This window comes from Amblyomma americanum, chromosome 2 (genome assembly GCF_052857255.1).
Source record: "Amblyomma americanum isolate KBUSLIRL-KWMA chromosome 2, ASM5285725v1, whole genome shotgun sequence".
Taxonomy (NCBI): domain Eukaryota; kingdom Metazoa; phylum Arthropoda; class Arachnida; order Ixodida; family Ixodidae; genus Amblyomma; species Amblyomma americanum.
This window is the reverse complement of record NC_135498.1, coordinates 91,049,302-91,069,849: the sequence shown is the minus strand read 5'-3', so window position 1 is coordinate 91,069,849 and position 20,548 is coordinate 91,049,302. Positions and strand designations below refer to the sequence as shown.

Genomic DNA, 20,548 nt, shown 5'->3' with positions numbered 1-20,548 from the left:
TGTATATACTAATTTGAGTTCAGTAGCAGGTTGTTCAATAATAAAGCTGATGGTCTCGTTTCCAGTCATGCCAAGCACGGACACAATCTTCTAAAAACTTAAAATCTAGTTGGCAGTATTTCTGCCACAGGGCCCATCCCATAGCCTCGTTCCGTTTAAAAGCTGCTCGCTGAGTTGTACTTTGCCTTTCTAGCAGGGGAAGGAACCAACCTGGCACTAGGTGCACTGACAAAACTAGAATGATAGTTATAACATGAGTGCGCCTCACTGGTTAGCCAATCACCAATACCAGGGAGAGAGGCTGAACCGCGTTGCTCTCTGTGTACTGCTCGGGAAGGGGCGCAATTGGCGGCCACAGTTGTTTGGCGATGGGTAGAAAATAAACTAAGCTTAGCCGAGCACGACACTCGCCTGTCCTAGCGTAGCGTAGTTATATGTAGAAGGGCCGAACTTATAATAGTACGGCGGATCGTAGAAATGGACCGGTCCTCGTCCCCCAGCCAAGGCCACCGATCACTGTCAAAGCGGCTCGCAGCAATGGGTCCATCTCGTTGAACCACTTTAAATCTTCGAGCCAATGGTACGGAAATCTCGGCTGTTTGGAGTCACGGTAAAAGTAATGGCTCGCCCAGGGATGTCTGCCGATGTTTGCGGTCCGAGCCGAGGCACGCTGTCTGAGTACATTGTCAGGATGTCTGGACGCTTTCGGGCCGGGCTCGTTGCGCACGACCGAGGCCAACGTGGTCATCAGGTCATTCAATAGGGCAGCTATATTCCAGATCCGTTTGGAGTTGAATCGTTCAGTGACTGCGATGGAAAACAGGAAACGAAAGAGTTAACGGCAAAGCCAGGATGGTGTAGGCAGGACAAGCATCGACAAGCAAATAAAATGACATTAGCCACAGCTCATTTTATTCTCTGCAACTACAGCCTTTGTACGTAAAGTTTCAAACACTGATTTATTTTCTTCTCTAGAAATGATTCCCCAAAACAACTGTTGATTCGTATGCGTAGCGCCATCTTTTCTTGATAACCTGAGCTATTTATGCTAATTGTTGTGGTATCCATTAGATGGCAGTGCATGTAAAAATACGTCACTAGTCGTCTGCGCATTCTACTGCGAGCGAATGTGGGGAGATGGACGCCCACCTCGAACAGCGCGTAAACATAAAATTCTGTGTGAAGCTTGGCAAGACAGCCACACAGACGTATGAGCTCCTTCGTGACGCCTACGGCAACGAGACATTATGGCGCGCGCGAGATTTGGAGTGGCACAAGAGGTTCGTTTCGGGGAGAACGTCGTTGGAAGACGACACAAGGCAGGGGCGCCCTTCAACCTCACGGATTGAAAACAACGTGGCTCGGATCAGGGAGATCGTACAGCAAGACCACACCTTTAAGCCTGGACTCCATGTACGCGAAAACTCACGCGAACGCGAAGGCGACGGCGGGAAGCGACGAGCGACGCCGTCGCGCGAAGCAAAATGCATGTGTCGCTTGCCGTGTCGCTCGGATCTGCACCCACAGAAAATTTCACTCGTCGCCCGGAAGTCCCCCACGCGACTGGCCAATCAGAGCCCCCCAAAGCCGTTTCCGGTTTGTCCATGGTTTCTCACGGGCACATCTCACGAAACCAGCCCGTCGTCTTGGTCATCGCCACCGTCGAGAAAATATTTGGTTTTGTAGCTGAGAGGCAGACCCGCACGATTTAAATAATTAAAACAATCTACTTGTTGGGTGCGGAGGGCTAACAGCATTTGGAGCGGGCTACGCGAGCGGGCGTACTGCAGGGAGAGATGCGTGTCGAGCCGCGGGTACCGGCGCTCGATCCACCGTGCCGCTGCGCTCCAACTGTGCAGAAACACTCGCGGCGCGCATTCTCAGTGGTATATTATAGTTTGCTCACTTACAATCAGTTTATGGGAGTGTTTTTACTAAGCCGGAGTGCACAGGCACCGAACGAAAGCACACCTCCCCCGTGAACCGGTGATGTGACTTCGTCTCCTCAAGCACGCCTTTGGCTATCTCCACTGCCGCTACACCGCTGCCGTAGAGGAAATATTCCTTTGGCCCTGACTATGAGGCACACTCACAAAATTTTAAGAGAGAGAACAGGTTACGGGCGTGTTTCTAAGCTTGAGTGCGCAAAGCACGGAATCCGCTGCGCACGTCGCGGGTTCGCGTCGCCTGCCGGCTTCGCTTGCATGGAGGTTGCCCACAAGCGACAGAGCAAACGCCAGCCGTCGCCACCGCCGTCGCCTTCGCGTTCGCGTGAGTTTTCGAGTACATGGAGTCCAGGCTTTACAGTCCGCATGGCATCAGATGCTCTCGACATTAGTAAGACAACATGCTACCAAATTTTGCTTCAGAACTTGAAAAAGGAAAGCCGAATGCCAGACTTGTGCTGCACTCCCTCGCACAGGACCAGCAGGACACGCAGGCATCAATGAGCGCTGATTGGCTTTCCGAGGCAGAGAAAGATACTACATTCGTCAACAGCATCATTACTGAAGACGAAACAAGGTATTTTCAATACGATCCTCAAACAATGAGGCAGAGCGCCGAGTGGCGGTCCACGAGCTCTCCGGCGTCGGGAAAGGTGCGCCGACAGAAGACAAAAACAAAGACGATGCTTATAGTTTTTTTCGATGCCAGAGGTGTCATACACCACGAGTTGGTCACACAAGGGCAGAGGGTGAATCAGGAGTTTTATATCCGCGTGCTCCAACACATGTGTGATGCACTGCGACGCCGTCGCCCTGACTTATGGGCATCTTAACAATGGAGCATTCTCCACGATAACGCAAGGCCGCACACTGCTCTCAGTGTGACAAAATTTCTCGCCAAGCCCAACATTACTGTACTTCCCCATCCCCCAAAATCGCCTGACCTCTGCCCGTGCGACTTTTTCTTGTTACCTCGTGTGAAGAGAGCCCTAAAAGGTCGCTGGATGGGTAGCGTGGAAGCCACTCAAGACGCCACGACAAAGGAGCTGACAGCGTTTACCAACTGTTTCCAAGACCTCAAGAAGCGTTGGAATCTATGTATAGACTGCAAGAGAGACTATTTTGAAGCGGTGCTGCACAAATCATCTCAATGTTAAACGCACTTTTTTTAATGTACTCAGTCTCGAAACTTTACGTACAAAGGTTGTAAAAGAATAAAATTGGAACACACTGTTTGAGCCTTTCTTGTCACTAGTCCGAATTATATTCCCCTCGCGAGACACGCAATGCTTTGTCTTCAGCCAGGTTCGAAAACTAAAAAGTGTAGCGGTACTTAATTTAAATGATGTATTTCGCGCTCATCCCCACTGGCAGTATTGCACGTTTTAATTCGTTATACAACAGGAGGTTCTTGCAGTCACGTTCAGCAGTTACAAAAGTAATGACTACGGCCGTAAGGACTACCGACTGCGGGACTTATAATGTAGTGCCGCCCGGTGTACCCTCCCAAACGGAAAGAGCCTTTCTTTACAATACATTATTTTCTGAGACAATAAAAGAATGAAAGCTACAAGAACCACATTCTTATTTGACGATTTAGATTATTTTTAAAAGGATAGCTGAGCGTCCTGCCAAACATTGGCGAAAGATATTGATAAGAGGAAAAAAAAAATTTGCACTTACTTTCACGGGCGCTGTACAAGCGCCCCCTTGGTGCGAAGCTCTCTGCGATACGCTGATCGCATGACTCCTTCGCTGTCATCTGCGCGTAAGAAAATTATGGATATAAAGAGTATAAAGAGCAACGAAGCAATTTAAATTTTTTTTCACAGCCATAGCTAAATGGTCATGTGGGCTGGGGCAAGGCCAGGCAGTGCGGACACAGTACGGCCGACGTCCACGGCAGACGCAGGACGCCGATGCTCCAGGACCATGATGGCGATGATTCCCCGCAACTCACATGAAATATTAAGTGACGGAAAGCCGATGAATACAGTACGGCATGACTTGATGTCGGATGGCCTGACATGCGCGCTCTCGCCCGCGCCACTGCTCTCTTCGGCGTCTTTTAGTCCGTCACAATATACTGCATTTTAAATAATACTTCAATGCAGTCATCCTAAACACTGCGTTGGTACTATGGAGGGTTTGCTAAATCTTCGCTGCATCAGCGGCATGCGATACGCTAAACCCGATATCTTGATTGCATTTTGGCGGCTGAAGGTTCTATTTGCGTGAGCTATCCTATATACCAACCTCAGTTTTTTTTTTACCATATCACGATGTTAGGGTGTCGACCAGTATGACAGATCAACGATTTTGGATGTAAATACGACAGATAACCTTCAGCTTATATTACCTTGAGTCGTGAGAGAGAGGTTTCTTATGAAGAACAGAGATTTTAGGCGGCGTTGGAATAGTGCTGACCTGGAATGTTTGAGAGAAAGAAAGAAAGAGGCGGTGAAAGAAGGGCGCAGAAAAATGTGGTCGCAAAAGTCATGTACGTGATGCGAGTTCTCGCTAGTGATATGCGCGCTTGTTTCATTTGCTTTTATTAGTAAAAGTAATGTGACTAAAGAAACCTTGAAAATGGAATCCTTGCGGCTGCGTTTTTATGGAGGAAAAACGCTAAGGCGCCCGTGTGCTGTGCGATGTCAGTGCACGTTAAAGATCCCCAGGTAGTCGGAATTATTCCGGAGCCCTCCACTACTGCACCCCTTTCTTCCTTTCTTCTTTCACTCCCTCCCTTATCCCTTCCCTTACGGCGCGGTTCAGGTGTACAAAGATATATGAGACAGATACTGCGCCTTTTTCTTTCCCCCCCAAACCAATTATTATTATTATTATTACAACTTCTTTTAAAGCGAAGTCTTAGGCGGTACCCCTGCTTCAAAAACGCGTGAAATGTGACGAAAAGAGAGCGCAAAACATGCACAAAAACTACCATTCTGGAAATTCTTGAACTCTTAGCTTCAATAAACTCGATAAACTACAATAATGACAAAAATATTGTTAAAAATCCCACAGGAAAAAAAAATTCACCGGAATACTTATTTCCATCGTGCGTTGGCAATTCGATTTCATTACCAGTTGTCGATGCCTTAACGGGAAGTGGCATCGCTTCCCTCTAGGAAATAGGAATTCTCCGTCCTGGTCTCATTTCCCTCCAACCAATAGACGAATTTTATGACCGGCGAAGAATTCGACCCCACGGGGCTTCAGTGCTATTACATTAGTCACATTTAGCATAACGAATACTGTGTTATTATTACCAGAGTACCAGGAGCCCTTCCACCACCAGTGCTCACGCGCTCTTTGATTCTATAAGACAGGCAAGCGCAAAGCATGATAGGCATGTTAGGTAAGGTATGGCCATGTCGAATTTTGCTTCCTGAATTTGTGCGCGAGATGTGTGATTTACCAGCAGTCGAAGGGCACCTTCTAGGCAATCTGAGCAAACGCACTGGCGACACGCGCGGTCCCGGTACTCCGGTAAAGGTAACGGCAACATGGTAAACGGCATGCTAAAGGTGTCCATTAAATGTAGGAATTTTTCAGAGGGGTGCAGGGATAAAGTGCCCAAAGGAGGGATATCTTAGCCTAAGCAAGGTAATTTTCGTTTCCGGCATAGAAAGTCGCTTCATTACGCATGCGGTTGATTTACCCAGTCTAGGGTGCCTCGATGCCAGCGCCGCCGGGGTGGAGACAACTTCAGCGGCGCCGCCATATTGAATCACACGGGATCAGCGGCGCTAGCGATTGTAACGGCGCCGTTCATGCTCTCGGCGCGCTTCAAAGTGCTTTAACTTGAACGGCCTTTTGCAGCGAGAGCTACACTGGGCTACCAGTCGAGCATTCCGTGGTACATGGGAGAGGCCAGTTGTGATTCAATATGGCGGCGTCGCTTAAGTTGTCTCCCCCCGGGGCGGACATCGAGGCACCCTAACCCAGTCGAGTTTGTCGCGACTACAGCGGCGCTAGTTTGGAGGTGGACAGTTGGTACGTGGAAGCAAAGTGGCCAACGGTACAGCGCGCTCTTGGGAGCCCTGGCATAACGCAGCGCTCCTGGTGAAAAATTGCTCCCTGTAGGCGGTCTTTCCTGCCACAGAACCGGCTTTGCAACGTTTGCATGAACTTTTCCGAACGCATCGGGTTGTACACAGCATGCAGGTTGGAAGACTAAGCGCTATCCATTTATGCTTACGACGGTTCGATAGGCGAACTTCAGCCGTATAAACAGACTCGACTCACTTAAGTCGTGTTTCTCGGCATTGGTGTTCACATTTTCCTTGCTAGCGACGTTGCGAACGCTCTTCACTGACTGTAACAGAGTCCGATATACCGCTCCTTGAGAGAAGCGCTGTCATTGAACTTCACAGTTAATGTTTCAAACGGCAGCTGTTACCTGTGACAAATTACCCGATTAGCCAGCATGGACGGCATGTTAGGTAAGGTATGGACATGTTGAATTTTGCTTCCAGAAGTTGTACGCGGGTCGTGTGACGTACACGCACTCGAGGGGTTCGGAATAATTCCGCCACGCTGAGGTTGTTTACGTGCACTGACACTGCACATCACAGGGGTGTCATAGCATTTAATCTCCATCTTAAATCCGTTGTGTGTACGATTCGATCCAGCGACCTTGGGATGACTAGGCGAACGTGGGAGCCACTGAGCTGTAGTTAGACAGTGGTCGTACAATATGCAGGATGTGCCTAAACAAAAAATAGCGAGGCGGAAAAGCAATTAAAAAAACGGAGCCTCTCCCTACAGCACTAATATTTTGCAGGCTATAAATGTGCCACCAGCGTTAAAGGTGCACAAAAGAGGAATCTGAGCTCGTCTTTTCACCTCGGCAACTCAGGGCACTCTTAGAAACTTCGAATTATTGTGCTGTGCGGCCGATTGCCCTAATTAAATCGGATTACATATCCTGGCTCCCCAATTTTTTTTTTTTAAATCAACGTGGTACGTAGGCAGATTCAACCAACACGTGGAGTGCCTTTCAGCCAGTCCAGTGGCGGCTTCGCGTTCGCTTTTATTCAGTTTTACAAGTTTCTGTGAATAAACAGTTTCAGTCACAGACAACATAGCCGCAAATTAGGCCCACGGAAATAAAAATACACGTGGACTCTGATTTACGTATCACTCCGCCGATGGCAGAGCGGAAAACCGCCACGGGACTGGATGACGCGTTGGTTGACTCCTACCTACCGCGTTGAGTTAAAAAAGAAAAGGCGGGAGCCGGGACGTTTAATCTGATTTAATAAGGGCGATCGGCTGCACAGGACAATAATTCAAAGTTTCTAAGAATGCCCGGAACGTGTGACCGGAAGAATGCCGCCTGCCTACCGCGTTGAGCTAAAGAAAAAGGCGGGAGCCGGGACGATTAATTTGATTTAATGAGTGCAATCGGCAGTACAGAACAATAAATCTCACTTTTTGAAAATGCCCGGAAAATGTAGTGTTCCCGTGGTAAAAAGACGAGTTCAAATTCCTCTTTAGTGCACCTTTAAGGATAGGGAAGTGCAAATGGTCCATTTGAAGCCGCTCCGATGGAGCGGCCAAAAGCGCCTCATCGAGACGCATATAGTGTCTGGTCTTGAGATATAGTTAAGATGGAGCCTGGTCATTCTCACAAAATGCGAGCTTTTGCCGTTGTTTCTTTGAACGAACACATTAATACACGTACGTTTCATTTCTTAGCTGTTAATCAGCCGCCTGCTGATTTAATCCCGTAGTGCACATGTTGTGCGCACAATTTAGTGACGCTACAAGCCAACACCCTTCTCGTTTCTGAAATCCTGAGATTTTTTAGTTCATATTTCTACAATTAGTCATTGACGTAAAAAAAAAGGCTGGTTCTTTCTTTTTAAAAGATTTCCGTGGAACGCTTTGTTAAAGATACACCAATCACGTCGAAATAAAAGCGATGGTTTCTGGTATTTATCACCGCAACGACAATCCACAGGTTAAATAAAGCCAATAGACGATATGCGAAACTGCTTGGATGTCAGGCAACACCGCGCCCACAACTTCCGGTTTCTATCTTTGTTCGATCCAGCTCGTCGAGGTCGTGCTTCGGTTGCTATGCGTACTTTTTTGACACCACGGTGTAGCTATAATGAATTTCGCGAGTGTAATTTCAAAAGCTACGCTTCACCCACCCACTGAATTGCTTGCACTGCTTATCTTTTACTAAATGTAGGACCTTTCAGGTAAAGCCAGCATGCTCGTACCGCGTCCTCAGCTTTGCGTGCAGTTTGGCTTTGATGATGGCGATAATCGGCACTGCAAAGTGAGCTGAAAAGTCAAACACTGTGCCGTTGTTGTTTTAATGCGCATTTTAGAGCACTGGTTCAAGCGTACCGCCTTATCATCGCAATTTTACTTTCAATTTTACAAAAATCATTTTCACAATCATCTGGCAGGGTAGCGAGAGGTTATTTTGCGCTGAACTTGCACAGATGTGTTAACCAACCATTGTGGCAGGGCAAACTAACGTGCGCGCTGACGCTAGCAGCTACGTGCATTGCACTATAATCAAACAAGGCCTTCGGCCAGCTGCGCAATACCATTCCTTTAACTGCGATGTGCAATGCATATCCGCGGTTTTCAGTGTCACCGTTTCAGAGCTCAGCGCCTTCGCTAGTGTTTATTCAGCAAGGAAAACGCCTCGTTGAAAGGCGCATTTGAAGTCTATTTTGAGCGGTTAGCAGTCGATATTAACAAGGAGGAAGATTACGCATATGTAATTCAAAATATTTTAAGCAAAGATGCAGATATCTGCGGCGACAAGCTTTTGTCACCGCGGATATCGATTGCAGTAATCCTGAAAAAATAAAACGTTCAAACCTCACTTTTATCAACAGTGTGTTTTACATCACAAAGGCATATTAGCGCGCATAACATGCTGGCGCGATCGCACGACATTGGAGGAAAACAGCTAGTAGGACCTTGCAACCGCTCAACGGTTGAGAGAGCTTCTAGCCCTTCTAAAAGTAATTGATCATGAGAAAAGTTCGAGAGAATACGTAGAAAACTAAGCAGCAATGGGCATATGATTCTATGAGCGCACTTAGGTCGCCACGGCATGACCGATCGAGGTTTGTAGACGAAACGCGCTGAGTGCCCATGGCCGCGAAACGCCGGTAATTTAATGAATTCGTTTCTTCGTGACTAAACTACAGGCTTGAGCAACACGGCCCTAGGCCGGCAGAAAAAATTTGCCACCTCTACTACGCTGTTCAAGTCGGCGTCGATATCTATAATTTACGTCCGACCGCTGTGCGCTATCGGAAAGTGAGTAAATGCTTGAAATCGGCTTTATATTTGGTAGAAAGAACAAAGACCCTGATCCGTATCTTAGTTGAAAGGCAAATCACCTATAAAGCTTCGTGAAAAAATGAGCGCAGAAACCGAAAGCTATACGCACTGGTAGGCGTGCTGACAGATGTTACTTCGCGTGGGATATTGTACTGGAAACCTTGGCACACACAAAAAATTAAATAAGCGAGAAGCTGAAATGTACCTTGTTCCTACACGCATCGTAGCGTCCTCGCAGAGTGCACAGCGTAGCGCAATAGTGCACTGCCATTTCCCATTGTTGTAGGCGTTACCGAAAAAAAGTATCTAAATACGTTACTCGTTACGCCAAGAAAAAAGGAACTCGTTACTCCCCTACGTTACCTACAAAAAAAAGTACCGCACGTTACTTTGTCTTTACTCCATGGCCATAAATTTTAGTTAGCACGTCTACGCCTTAAGAACTCACGATAACAATTTCATAAAGCTCATATTTCACACAAACCTTCTAGCCAAAACAACAATTTTACGCGAGATCCTGATTTAGCGAGAATATTTTGCATAAATGTGCAGGAGCTTAGCAATATTATAGTGGCCTAAAGTTGCCTGTAGAGTTGTATGTGATGGATTCTAAATTTGTGGCACATGGTGAAGACATTTTCTGAACGTGACATTAAACACAAAATGACACTTCATCATCAATTCTAACTTCACAAAGAAAACATTGCTGAACTCTCAACAAATTTACAGTAATTCTGAAAAATGTCATGTGCAAAAACGCTCGGCATGCTTCCATTCTGTAGAGAGTTGTGTGTGCGAGTGGTTCGGGAAGGGGAGGTAGGTTAAGGCAAGTGCGTGAATGCGCGTTCGTGCACGTGTTACGTGCTTTATGGGTATTCTGTCTCTTTTTTTAGTTGGGTGCGTCGTCAAGAGCAGGTGTTTTCTGGCATGCATGTGAGCCGCAACAGAGGTCGCCGAGGGCACCTGTTTGTTTATTTGCAGCCTCAATTCTCTGCGTTTTTTTCTAAAAAAAGGGGGCAGAGTGGGGGACAACTGGAACAAAAAGTAACTAGTAACGTGACACCTCACGTTACCGAAAAATGTTAACGTAAGTACGTTACCCGTTACAGTTCCCAAATTGTAACGTGGACGTTACTAAGTCATCGAAAAAAGGAACGCGTTACCGGTACCGCCGTTGCTTGTATCGCGTTACCGCCAGCATTGGCATTTCCCATTTTAAACGAATAATAATAATTGTTTTTTTGGGGGGAAAGGAAATGGCGCAGTATCTGTCTCATATATCGTTGGACACCTGAACCGCGCCGTATGGGAAGGGATAAGAGAGGGAGTGAAGGAAGAAAGGAATAAATAGGTGCCGTAGTGGAGGGCTCCGGATTAATTTCGACCACCTGGGGATCTTTAACGTGCACTGACATCGCACAGCACACGGGCGCCATAGCGTTTTTCCTCCATAAAAACGCAGCCGCCGCGGTCGGGTTCGAACCCGGGAAATCCGGCTCAGTAGTCGAGCGCCCTAACCACTGAGCCACCGCGGCGGGTATCATTTTAAACGAAGCGCAGCCGTTTTAACCGAACGCTGGGCAGCGGTTTCGTTTTCTCCACCGAACCAACATGGCGAGCATAGTTCTCGGAGCGCCAAGCGATGGCGCTGCGCCTTTCGCATATCGTCTATTGACATAATTATTTTGGAACCGACCTCACTTTGCACTCGGTGCTCATACAAATATACATTAGGGGTGCAGAAATCTATTAAAGAACAAAGGAAAACAAACCATTATGCGTGCTGATGCCGGCATTGTCCAATGGGAAAGCCACATTTAGGAGCTCGCTCTCACACTTTAGGTCTCAATCGTTCTTTCATATTTGCCTCAGTTGAGCACTGGCTTAGTTTCCGAATACTCTCCAGGTAAGGTAAAATGAGTTAATAGCCAAACTGAGCGTTGTACGCACGTACTGGACGATAACCCTGGAGTTTTTGTACGCCTTCAAGTGCCGTTTCCAAGGCCCTAATTATTTCTTCTGTGAACCTGATTAAAAAGAACACCACAATAAAATCATCAGCACGCGACCGCTCATGAGCATTTATTTTTCATGCATCTCTTAGAGAATGGTTGCATAAGAATAAACAATCCCAGAAAAGTAAAAAAAAAGACAGTCATAAAGTCAAGACAGCGTTACCAAATCGAGGAACGCTGCAAATGATTTTACATTTTTTAGCGGTAACCATATCTTACTTACCACACAACACCAACACATTCAGACGTGCCATAGCATTGCACGTAGTTGTGGTGCCATTACAGCTGTGAAATTAAAGTAACGACCACCATTCGACAGTAGGTGAATCAGGAAGATGGCATTAATAATAATAATTGGTTTTTTGGGGAAAGGAAATGGCGCATTATCTGTCTCATATATCGTTCGACACCTGAACCGCGCCGTAAGGGAAGGGATAAGGGAGAGAGTGAAAGAAGAAAGGAAGAAGGAGGTGCCGTAGTGGAGGGCTCCGGAATAATTTCGACCACCTGGGGATCTTTAACGTGCACTGACATCGCACAGCCCACGGGTGCATTAGCGTTTTTCCTCCATAAAAACGCAGCCACCGCGGTCGGGTTCGAACCCGGGAACTCCGGATCAGTAGTCGAGCGCCCTAACCACTGAGTCACCACGGCGGGTCAATGGCATTGAGAAAAATAAAATTAACAAGGCTCGCGAAGGGAGCCTCAGTTCGCTAGCGAATGTTTCGACAAGAGGACTTGCCTAAAGTGAGGTAATCATTGGCAGTGTTTGTTTGATTGGCAGTGTTTGAGGTCCCTTACTCCGAGTAAGGACCGGTGGGCGGGGGAGATGAGGACGTGGAAAAGGGAAAGTTCCCTTTCGGCTTCATTTCCACTCCCCTTTCTTCGCCCTTTCTTTTTATGTTCTTGCTTCCCTTTCCGTGCCTGCTTTAGAGTCTACGCCGCTCTTTCAGATCATCTTTGTTTGCTACGAGAACTGGGCGGCGGGAACCCAATGGGCACTGGAACTCCATTGGGCGTCCTGCGGACATCATCAACGTCCACAGGATGTCTGTGGAAGTTGTGATGCCTATTGGGATGAACGCGAGCCGGGAAGTTAGCTTCGAGGAAGTCGATGCGGGCAGACGTGCGTGACGCCAGCCAGGTATGTGGCTGGTAAGTGAGCCTCTAGCCGGAGTCTGATACATTGAGTACGGTCTCGGCAACTCCGAAGACGCGTGGCTCAAGCTGTCCCGCATCGGCGACACTCTATGGATCGGCTGGCAGCGAGCATCTGCAACCCGGTGATCCCTGGTACCGGACCTTGCCTCTCCGTAGATAAGCCATTTTTCCCTACCCCGCTCTCTCTGAGTCCTTTGTCCTCGCAGGTTGCCCTGTTTCTCGTTTCATAGTTATGCATCATCTTCCTTTAATCGCGTAACAATGTTGTTGACTCTTGTGGTAAGCCTGCTGTATCGTTAATACCGAGCTCTGACTCGTACGTATACTCTATCCCAGTACTTTCTTGCAGTATTACTAAAACTGGGATGAGTGTGCAGACGATGTCTGACGCTGCAGAATGTAGTGCCAGTATAAAATAGGCACATGTTTATATGGTATAGCGTTCTTTACAGTGCGCATGCGCCAAACACTATTTTATGGCAGCGATGGCGTAGAGGGAGAGCGCCCGCCTCGTGTGCAAGAGGACCGGGGTTCAAATAATAGTGCCGCGCAATTCTCCACTGGTTTTTTAGAAAAAAAACGCGTGTCGATGGAATTGCATTACGAGGCCTGGGGTGCGGCCTGATCTCGGTGACCAGAACCGACAACGCACTCCCTCACCAGAACAGGACTTGACCACCCTGGTGTAGTACTTCGCAACAACCTTCTATGAAAAAAACACTATTTCATATCGAGCCTTAAAGGGACACTGAGGAGAAATTGAAGTTGGCTTGTATCGTTAGAATACCAGCTCCTGATCACCAAAACGCCGCTCTTACTGAAAACAAAGCTCTTGTAAGGTAGAAAATAGCAAGAACTAAAATACAGGTATCGCCGCCACAGGCCAATCTCGCAACTACAAGCGTGGTGACGCCATAGGACAAGAGACGCCATCTTGGAGGAATTTTCCTTCTTACATGTAACGCAAATCTCTGAGGCTAACAAAGGTAGGTTGCGCGGTTCAATATTGAAGTAAGTTTTGTTTTAAAACCAAAAGTGCACTTTTATCACACAAGGAAGGTAGGCAAAAGACAACCTGAATGTTGGAAGCAAAGAAAACCGATGCTTGGCGGCGCCACAGGCAGCCAGGAGTTTCGATTTTTTTCTGGCGCTTCGCGTCTATGAGCTTTGCGTGCCCCGTGGTTTTGTTTTTGACGCGCCTCTATTTACAAGCGCCGAACAGCAGAGGAACTCCAAGTGCCGCTTCAAGTGCTAGTTAACCTTTGAAGGAGCCTGTTAAGGCTCGATAAAAAGCTATGATGGCACGATGGTCGGTGATCGTACAAGGCAGCACTTGTGTATTCGCACGCTTGCCCGGCGAAACATTCCCGGCTGTGCCAGTCAACTTCAAACTACTTAACGGAAATCGTTTATTAGGGACGGCAGACAAGGTACAAGGCAGTTCAAAAAATTGCTGATGGCCTAGCTCTGTTAGGCCAGAATACACCTAGCGAAAGCGCGGAGATTTCTGCATCAGAAGAGTTCATTCACTAGATGCGCCTTTATTGATGGCTGCAATTTGAGCCGTCGTGACGGAATGTTAGCGTCTCCGCCTCGAACGCCGAAGGCCCTGGTTCGATTCCGAACATCGGTACGGGAGTTCTTTTTTTTTATTCAGTGAGTGGGCGGGGGGTTTCAGTGGCTCCCATAGATGCCGCCGCAGAATACGTTGGTTAGCGTTTAAGCGCAGGCTCTGTTAAGGCGCGTTTATGCTGCGGCGAGGCGCGCGCGGGCGCTGCACGGCGAAGTCACGTCGGTTAAAGCGAGACCCTCTATACTCCAACTGCGCTTGACCGCCGACGCGTTCGGCGGCTTCGGCGCACTCTGACCGCACTGGCGGGGAGACTTGGAGCATGTCTCTATTTCGCGCCGAGTGCGCCAGCCGCCGGCGGCCCGGCCAGACTGATTCGGCTCCGCGGCGAGGTGCACGTTTTGACGTAATTCAATAGCTTCGGCAGTTGGGCGGAGCTGTTCTGTTCGAGCTCGTCTAATTTCATCCATTCACAGTACATATCTGAAGGTACATGCAAGTGGGCGAGAGAGCCCGATCCAGTGGACCCGTTGGATCTAGCGGAAGCCGTTGAAGCGTCGTGCGCCGGCTTTAGTTTCAAGCCGCCAACTTTAAACCTGACCGCCCTTGAGCACCCATCCGTTTTTTGTGGCAAAAAAAAAATAACTTGGCCCTTGCAACCGTAGGAAACCTCGACGCCGCCTGCTGCGCCGTGCAACCGCACCGGTCAAGGAATCGCAATCCTTTGGCCCCAAAGCCCCGGCCAGCCTCCGATGGGCGCAAGGCGCCAACCTTGTCCTGGCCCCTCGCGACTCCCCGCACTGGGGTTATGACATTTAGTTTGCAACGGCTGCTCACTGAGGAAGGGGGAAACGACCCGCCGGCGCCTAACCTAACCGTGCTCCCTCAAAAGCATCGCACGCTCTGTGGGGCTGAGGTCGCTGAAATTCAGGCAGTAGTCTTTGCGAAACTACGTCGCCGGGTTCGGGAACGGGATCCATCGTAACGCTGGCAAAACGCCGGTGCAAACGTAAACGAAGCGACGGTAGCGACCCCCGATAGATGCATTCAACGTGCGGCGGCGGTAGCTTTCATTTCGGCAGTTGCTAGACCGCACCGCTAGCCACCAGAAATCACGCAGTCTCCGTTTACGTCACGTTTCACGTCACTCCGCCCTGTTCCGTCATAAGAGTTCTCCGTGTCGTCATAAGAGTTCTCGAGTTTGAATCGGAGCGGCGGGAAAAACTTTTTCAACTTCGAATCCAAATTTCTTGGAAATAAATGCATCTTTCGCTCCCGGACAAGTGGCAACAAAGCCATGAAATGCCGAAATCTCAGATTTTGCTAACAAAAAAAATTGATCGGGTTCTCCTCAGTGTCCCTTTAACGTACGCCCTCGTTGCGTACGTAATTTAACAGTTCAGTCTGCGCGACTATTGCGTATGCTCAAACATCGTTTCCAAAATGGCGACCTGGCCCCTTTCGAAGCAGGACTCCTTGCCTCGGACATAATTCGTCGTTGTTACTGCAGTTTTCAACACGTTTACCGGCTGTAGATGGGCCACTGGGCTTTCGCTTCGTCTCATTTTGACCGTTACAGAACATATTAGCGATAAATTCGATTTATTTTTTTTCTAGTCCTAAGGGGAGTGTCAGTTCGTTGAAAAAAAATGGTTACCGTTCTGAAAACCAGAGGTTGCCATTGAGCTGAGCTTATCGTTGCTTATTCGTTTGCATGCGTTGAATTAAAAATACGAATGGGAAAAGTGCTTGCGTTCAGCCTAGTTGAGCGTGCATACGTTTATGGTACATTGTCAGTGCAGATTTAGGCTATTTTCTATACATACCTGCGTACGCCGCGAGCAAACGGCACGTCCCGGAGGAACACGTTTAAAGCAGTCTCCAGATGGGCTGAGGAGGTCTCTGCCTTCCATAGCGCTGCAAGCAGCTTATGAGATACAGTGTACATGACGCTATTTCTTGCTAGGTTTTGCGCTGCGTTATTTATTTGTTGCTATTTACTGAGAGGAAATTGCTTGCTTTCTATAATCGGTCTGCACCTCATGCCTCCGGTCAACGGCAAACGAACTATGGTCCCTTTCGCCAGTCAGCATTCCTAATCTTCTTCTTCCGAATGTGAAGTGGACTAGATTGTCGCTCCACCCCCTCAAAAATTATGGGCTGTGCGGCGGCGGGCAGGTTGGCCCGAATAATTACACGTTCGGCGCTAATAAACCTCTTATTCTCCCCAAGCACTACCAATGCACTGCTTAAAACATACACCATTAAAGTATGCAGCGAAAGTGTTATATCTTATTCTTCTTGAACAAATGAACTTTTGCAATGTGCATTGTTGCAGGTCTTGGTTAGCAGTTACGAGTGAAAAGAACCCCTGAAACATACGCCAATTTTTGCTATCAATCAGTCCTTTTAATTTTCCGCGTGCGCATCGCAGCTTTGAAGGACTGTTTCTACCGTTACCACAACCACTGAACTGGTCAACGCACCTATTGCACCCTCTGAAATAAATATTTTACCTGTTTGGTGTACACTGGCTCAGCGTAATTATTATTTTTTTATGAAGAAAAGCAGGATTGAGGCACGATGTCTCTATGTGAGGACGCGGCCGCATCTGCATAATAATTGTTCTGGAGCGATGCAACGTTTTTTTTCACCTACAGACACTTCAAACTTCAAAACCTGTAAGTATAGCATTTTTCTCCAGAGAACATCATAATTCGTGACTGAAAGGGGTAGAGTCGAAGACATGCAAATAAACCAGAGTACTTTAAACACACTTGTGACTAAACTGTGGACCAGGTTATAATAAATAAGTGACACAAAGAACCACTTATTTCACTGCTGCAGGTACAGGAACGCACAAGGAATCCACCGCACAAACTGAATTGCACAATAATATAGACACTAATACTATATTACATAATAGACACTACAACAATAGTACAATAATAGACACTGCACAAGAAGAGCACATACAGACAAAAGGCGTGACAATTAAGTCATTCACCTACCACAGCAGGCACTGTCTGAGGTTCAGCTCAGTAAAAAACAACAATGCACTTAATTGCAAAATATTTTAAAATTTCAGATTAAAAACAAAGAACTGTCATTTAAACTCTGGGCTAGAAAGCATGCATGACGCAAACAAAAGAAGGCTCATTGCACTACAACAGGCAGAAATTCGCCAATGAAATCACATGAGGAAACTGCAATAAAATACCTGCAGTGAAAATTTAAAGTAATTAAATGTGTGGTGTACAAGTTATGTAAAATTACTTTTCAAGAAAGATTTGGACTTTTCTGTTTTCTGCCTTCTGTTCTTTTATAATATGAAGTTGATCATTCCTTTGTTTGCATAAATTGTTAAGCATTGTTTGCTGCACAGTTTGCAACAAGTGTAACAAGGATCTCGTAGGCATGCCCGTTTTCACATGCATCTATGTCCTGAAGCCTCGGTAGAGAGTTGAGCGTCAGTTGCAGAACGACATTCCTTTGGTTGGGCCCATGGAGAAATTGTGCATAGGCACTTTGTGTCCCAAGCTTTGTAACTACTACCTCCGTGTACATGACTATTGTAATCACAAAGGCAGAGGGAAACTTGAGTCCACCTCGGTCCAGTTGTGCGATTAAGGAATGGGTGTCTTCTTCCATTTCCGTCTCACTTCCGGTAACAACCAAGTGTCCTCGGCAACTTTCACACTTTCATTGTAGCATGCGCACAATACCTTCCAACATAACCAATAACTGGCATTCGTTCTCTGAGTGCATCAAGGTCCTACATCTCTGACACTGTTTGTCTCTTCGATGTTTCTGAAGTCATCAGTGCTCATCTTTGGCACGGCATTTTGAAGGCGAATCCTGCTATCTGTCTCACAAAGCTGTCGAACAGATATGTGGTACTGCCCACCAGCCATTTGCCGGTACTGTCCAAAACGACTCTTGAGAGGGTCCGTTTGAACTTTCCCGAGTAGGACGTACTTAAAATGAAGCTTACTTATGCAGTACTTTGCCAATGCCAGTAAGGATTGAGCAGGTAGCCTTAGGGCACTCAATGTGTCCTGGGTACTGACCCCAGTGTCATGACCATAAAATTCCCAGACATCAAGCCAGGTAATGAAACCATTCAGAAAATCTACTTTTGGGTCATCTGTACTGCAAGACATGGGTTCTTCATAAACAGTACGATGATGGAAGCCTTTATTTGGCGTTTTTACGTTGACAATACTCCACCAGCGAAGAATAATTTTGATGAAATCTGCTGTTGCTGCCGCATGTTGAAAATCAGCTTCACCACTGCGAGCTGCCAGGGCTGTGGCTACGTGCGGATTAAAAACCTGCAGTAGCAGCTTCACATTTTGCCGTTCCATGTAGCTCGGATTTAGTGCCTTGGATGTCAAGCCATACCCAGACTTTATCAGTAGAGATGTCTCCTCTTTTTGTAAATCTCTCAAATTCTTAAATGAGGCAGTCATTTTGCATTCAAGACGAACATTATTGTTTGAAAGCTCAAAGCGTGGGTAGAAAAAGCAAGTCCCCGCAGTTTTCTGATTCAGTCAATTGTTTCTGATACACTTCAAAAGATGTACAGCATCTACCACATAAAATAATGGCCGATCTGGATCTGCCGGATGTGGATAAACATGAGGAAGCATTGGCTTTTGCAGAAACGTCATTACCTTTTGTTTAGGGAGCTATTGTCACAAACAACGGCTATGACCCTCTACCCAATCTCTTCTAAGCGTATGATCACCTTCTTCAGTATGGCATGAAGTTGGTCGCCCTGTATGGTTTTTACCGGAAGAATGTGTGCTACCTCCTTGAGTGAGCTCAGCAGACTTTGTATCATAAGCACGCGTAGAGATGTGGCTGCCTCGCTGGAATTCACTGCTGCACCACATATGCTGCACCCCTTGTAATCAAAACAAGGATTGTTATAAATTTCGTCAGGCATCAACGTCACTGTGTTTTCATGTGGCTGCAGATGTGTAAATCTCTGGGAAACATACTGAAGAAAAGTTTCATCACAAGAATCAATTTCTGGGCACATTTGTACAGATGAGCACACTTTTCTAATAGTGCTCGGATGGGGCAAGACTAGTGTACTTGTTTTTCTCAAATACTTGTAGGCATGCACCGATATTGTGTGGAGAATGCATACAAACACCATTACCTGTGTGCTGTACTGAACACGCTCGGCAGAGAGCAGTGTTAGCTGTTCCTTTAAAAATTTCACAGCCCCTTTTTTGTTTTCATTAATGCTTGCTTCCAATTTGTCTAGAAGAGAATTTACTGCAAGCGACAGCTGGCGAGAACTACAACGCTCGCCAGACTCGTCAGACAGCATGCACAGGTTGTTCAAAATTTTCAACAAGGAGCTAACTTTGCAAACCGAGTCTGGTACAACAGCGCTACCAAGATTCATGATCGCGTACCCTTTGCAGCAGGCTGTGACTTCGAGGTTTTCGAACACTGTCAATGACGCCTTCAACCAAGGTTCACGATCGTTGGTGATGTTCAAGAACATCGTACACTTTTCTTTATGAATCGCAGTCCACTGCACTGACACTGAGGCCACTTGCAGGCACGCCTTTAGTTCTTCGAGTGACGAAAATTGGTCTCTCTCCTGCTCCGCTTCATATGACGCCAGTGATCCTTTGACCGCTCGGGCGAGTTGGGAAGCTTCTAGTCGGCTTCTCTTAGCATCAGGTGCTTCTCTCTTGCTGTTGTCTTGTGCTGAAAGGTACGAAGGGCAGTTGGGAAATACGGTAGGCACCGATCCACGGCGAAACCGCGGTACTGGCAATCGAACTGTAAGAACATTTCCTGTTCCTTGATCCGTGTACGATGTCGTCATCTCGATGCATGAAGCGTCGAAATGATCGACGCAAACCTGCACAAACGTACAAACGTTTCGTAAACATCTCAGAATTCACTTATTAAAATAGCCTAATGCTAGCCCCATTGTCTATAAGCGTGTTTGCAGCAAAGAAATGTGGCCACAATCAATCCATCTGGGCTTCGGAAGTATCACAATACACGTGCTGATTAATTAAAAGCAACCAGGAGCACATAGCAGTACCATAAACATTACTCACCTTGGTTTACGAAGTGGGCACGTAGTCCTTCCTTGGAATGGCGCGTAACCACTTTTTGAAAGTGTCGTCATCTTTTGGGAAAGAAAACACTTGTTTCTTCCTGCCCGTATCGTAATTGCCGGTACACCCCGGCACACAACACTTGTTCAACATTTTAGTATCCATTGCACATCGCACACGGAAACAATTTCCGCAAAACAAAGACGAGAGACGACCAACGCGACCACGCCGCTGCAACCAACCAGCCCGCGCGGCGCAGGGAGCGTGAAAGAAAGAACAGCAGGGACTAAAATCATGTCGCTGGCGATACGGCTTCCGCAAGTGTCAGCCTGCCGGATGTGACGTAAAAGTTTTGGGCGCAGGCCTAGAAGCTGTTCAGGGGGTAATGCCTCAACTCGATTTTCGTGCAGCTTCCCATTCCCATTTCACTCTCCC

The 20,548-nt window shown here is 47.2% G+C and overlaps 1 pseudogene; it reads right to left on the bottom strand.

Annotated features, from left to right (window-relative positions):
• Positions 1-18,974: 18,974 nt before the first annotated feature.
• Positions 18,975-20,266, bottom strand: LOC144119871 (uncharacterized; annotated as a pseudogene).
• Positions 20,267-20,548: the final 282 nt, after the last annotated feature.